The following is a 4,691-nucleotide window of genomic DNA, read 5'->3' as shown; positions in this document are numbered from 1 at the left end:
CTAAGTTGGTGAGACTGACCTCATACTTGTGATCCTCCTGCCTCAGCCTTCAGAGTTTCTGGGATTACAGGTGTGTACTACCACACCCACAATCCCTTTTTAAATTTCTTTTTTTTCTCTCTCTCTCGCTTGTGAATATGAGAGAAAACAGAAATCTGCCAAATTATGCTGTTCATGTACAATTATATCACAGTTTATCCACATATATGTATATAACGCACTAATTGAAATTTAATAATAATAATAATAACAATAATAATAGAAGGGAGACCAGTAAAGTAGGGCAAGTGATCAGGGAGAGGGAGAAAAAGAAGAAAATAAAGGTATTCAGGAAGAGATTGGAAAATTATGTATGGGCCTGAACAAATATGATATAATGAATCCCACAGTTATGTAAAATTAAATAAATCAAATAAAAAGTTTAAAATTCAGTTTATTCTATATTCCTTGTCTAATTGGTTTAGTTAATAGGCATTAAATATGAAAAATTTATCCAGTTTCTTACTTCCTTATAATGTTCACAACTGGAAATAAGCTAAAAGATCAGTATACTAGAGGTTGGTAACAAGGGAAGGGTAGAGGTTAGGAAAAGAGAAGTACTGGGGATTGAATTAGAGCAAATTATATTTCATGATTGTATTATTATGCCAAAATGAATCATAATGTTATATATAACTAAAATCCAAAAACCAAAAAAAAAAAAAAAAGGAAGAATTATGTAGTCGGGCATGGTGGTGCATGTCTGTAACCTCAGGAGAGAGACTGAAGCACAAGTTCAATGCCAGTCTCAGCAATTAGTTAGACTCTGTCCCCCCAGAATAAAAAAGGTCTGGGGATATGGCTCAGTGGCAAAGTTCAACCCCTATCCCTGCACCCCCCAAAAAGAAAAGAAATATATAGCACATATTTCCAGAAGAATGTAACTACTGGCCATCAATCTGGAAATTACTATTTGAAAATAAGACTCAGATTACATTATTCCACTTTGTTCATTTCTCTTTAGGTCTTTTTTAGGGGAAACTTGATATACTTATTAGACAACTTTTTCACAGATATCAGAGGGTGAAATTCAAAGAAAATTGCTGGACATGCCAGTGACATTAAAATTATCAAGGCACTTTTGGAAAATGCACAATTCTACAAGCTCCATCTGTATGTGTATGTGTGGTTAAAACAGATGTATTATCTTACACAGCTAAGGAATTTACCATCTCCTGAAAATCAGAAACAGGCACATTTTAGATATAATATTTTCTTCTCTTCCACTTGCACATGCTTATTTATTTTATGTTGTGTGATTTGGTTTCCTTAAAACCTGAAATGATCCTCACGACACAGTCTCGTATCTACTTAGTTTTCACCCCATAGACCACAGGGTTCATGGTGGGAGGCAAAAGCAGATAAATATTGGCCACGATGATGTGGCAAGATGGAGGAATTGTGTGGCCCCCAAAGCGATGGGAAAAGAAGGAGAAGAAAGCAGGACTGTAGGAGAAGACGATGGCACAGCTGTGGGCGGTGCAGGTGCTGAAGGCCTTTTGCCTAGCATCTGCTGAGGAGAGGCTGACCACCGCCCGGAGGATCATGGTGTAGGAGACTGTGATGCACAGGATGTCAAAGCCTCCAATAAGGAGGGCTACCATTAAACCATAGATGGCATTGACCTTGACATTGCCACAGGATAATTTGGCTACAGACATGTGGTCACAGTATGCAGTAGGGAAGGCGCTTGGTGAGGAAAGTGAAAGGAGTAATGAGCAACACCCCTCTTAGGAAGGTGGCAAGCACAACCTTCCCAATTACATCATTGGTGAGGATGACTGAGTAGAGCAGAGGGTAGCAAATGGCCACATAGTGGTCCAGGGCCATAAGCATGAGCACCCCAGACTCCATTCCTGTGAAGGTATGGATGAAGAACATCTGGACCAGGCATTCCTCAAATCCTATTTCCTTGAGGTGAAACCAGAAGATGCAGAGGGCTTTAGGGATTGTGCTTGAGCATATGACAAGGTCAGTTAGAGAAAGCATAGCCAAGAAGTAGTACATGGGTCTGTGCAGGGAGTCCTCATAGCGGATGAGGTAGAGGAGTCCACAATTCCCAACCACAGCCACAACATACATGGAACAGAATGGGAAGGAAATCCAGATGTGCATGTCCTCCAGGGCTGGGATCCCATTAAGAATGAACGAAGCTGGGGTCAGATCTGTTTGAGTCAAGATCAGCATGATCAAGCTACTATGGTCATGAATCAGCTGAAATAGGAAAAAGAGAAGAGAAAGCATAGGTTAAGGGTACTTTCTCCCCTCAACCACACTTTTTTTAAATTATGCAATACATTTTAATGATGGTATTCTGTCCATCTACAACTACCAAAGATAATAAAATCATATTGCTGGAAAGACTTTGTTAAAGCATACCGCCATCCTTTAAGTACTCAGGATGCATAGTTGTATTTTCTTCACATCATAAACCAATTTTTTCTGAGTGGCCAATGACAGCTTTGCTTGTTTGTTATTTGTTGTTAATTCTTGTTTCATTCAGTAAATTCTTATTATGCAGTCTGTTTTTATCACCAACACTGAATCTACATCAATTATTTTAAAGACTGATTCACATCTACATAATTCGTAACAAAGTATAATGAGGAGTTTTTGTTAGAATACCTGATTTAACTGTTAATTGTTGTGCACAATCACTGTGTATGTGATCTTAAAGAAAATGCCTTGATCACCTCACTGATGGACAAAAAACATAATGACTGATGCCAGGCATGGTGGTGTGAACCAGTAATCCTAGCAACTCAGGGAGGCAGTAGAAGTTGGAAGCCAACCTCCACAATTCAGTGAGGCCCTAAGCAACTTAGTGAGACCTTATCTCAAAGTAAAATATAAAAACGGCTTGGAAAATTTACGTACTCCTGGGTTCATTCCCTAGTACCAAAATAAAATTAAAATTAATGACTGACATATATTGTTGGTTACCAAGCACTGTTCAAAGCATTCTAGAATTATTAAATGGCATTTCTCAAAGGATCCTAGGATCTCACAAGCCAGTGAAATGCTTGATTTAGTCTTCTCATTTTTTATGATGCATGCTTCTTGTCCTTTCCCACATCTAGTCTATGTGCACTTCTAAATTTTTTCTCAAATTAAACTTCTACTCATATTGAAAGTTGCTAATGGTGCTTAACATAAATGACTTTATTAAAAAAATAATAAAATCTATGAATAGTAACAGGTCATTTCTTTTATTGTTTCTATAAATCTTCATGTATTATGGCCAAGCATTGACAACTAAAAATAATTTATTAAAAATACAATCATGGGACTGGGTTTGACTCAGTGGCAGAGTGCTTGTCTAGCACATGTAAGGCACTGGGTTAGAGCCTTAGCACCACATAACAAATAAAATTAAGGCATTCTGTCCATCTACAACTACCAAAGAATTTATAAAATATAAAATATAAATAAATAAAATTATATTGCTGTGGAAAATTAAAGACTTTGTTAAAGCATACTGTCATCATTTAATTGTTCAGGCTGCATAGTTGTATTTTATTATCATAAACCAACATCTGGAAGACAGGTGAGATAAATCACAAGGCAACTTCTTTCAAAAACTGTGAAAAAAGTGCAGGTTGTACACATTAATTAGTATACTTTTCAAGGGCATAATTTTAGGCTATGACAAAGTCTTAGAGCTATTCCAGTGTCAAAGGAGCACCTGTGTATTTAACCTAGTCTCAAGAGGACCTATCAACCAAATGGGAAAATGCTGTAGACCTGAAGCATTATGACAACCCTGACATATCAAAATGTTGGGGATCGTATTCTTTCCTATTTGCTATTTTTCCTACTTACATAAACTTGTATTCTTGGTTTTGTGATGGACAATCCTCTATCTTTTGGTTTTCCCTTTGCCTACCCTCCTCAAATATGGCCAAATCCTACTCATTATTCAAGCAAAACCATCATCAGGAAGACTTAGATGTCCTTAAGACATGATAGTGATTCATTCTCTAATTGCTCAAAAAATAATGCAATTACCAACAGCTGTGATGAATGGTAAGAAATCCATTGGTTCAAAAATTATTCTCTTTACTTCTCCTTACCTGATGATACCATAAAAATGAATTCATATTTAGTAATCCTTCACAGTTTAATAAAATCATTTATGTTAAGCACAGTGTCCAACAAACCATCACCAGTGTCTATCAAATCAATTTACAAATAATACATATTTATAAAGGTATCCTTAAAATAAAAAAATAAAAATAGATTAATAATGAATGCATGACATGTTGAAATTCACTTTGAGAATTACTAAATTGTAATCTAAGTTTTATCACTTAGTGCATAAAACACACTAGAAGAAAGAAAACTGCAGGTTATATTCCTTAAGATTACTGAGAAAGATAAATAAATAAAGCTTCATTGTCATAAATCACAGATAAAAAGAAAATATAAAATGACAACGATATATATTTATATTATAATATGTTTATATTAGTTTGGGCAAGAAAAACAAATCATTTAAACTTCCGATTACAAAACACAATTATAATTACATTTAAATTACTTATGCAGCTTGAATGAGTGCATAGAATAAAAACAAAACACAGAGGTTTAAAAATGTATACAGATATTTTTTAAATAAATAGTATCCCAAAGTATCAGGGAGGTTATATTAA

At 35.5% G+C, this 4,691-nt stretch overlaps 1 pseudogene; it reads right to left on the bottom strand.

Annotated features, from left to right (window-relative positions):
- Positions 1-1,346: 1,346 nt before the first annotated feature.
- On the bottom strand, positions 1,347-2,226 carry LOC107133661 (annotated as a pseudogene).
- Between the last annotated feature and the right edge of the window lie 2,465 nt (positions 2,227-4,691).

Source organism: Marmota marmota, unplaced genomic scaffold, assembly GCF_001458135.2.
Source record: "Marmota marmota marmota unplaced genomic scaffold, marMar, whole genome shotgun sequence".
Lineage (NCBI taxonomy): Eukaryota > Metazoa > Chordata > Mammalia > Rodentia > Sciuridae > Marmota > Marmota marmota.
This window is presented reverse-complemented; position numbering and strand designations above follow the sequence as displayed.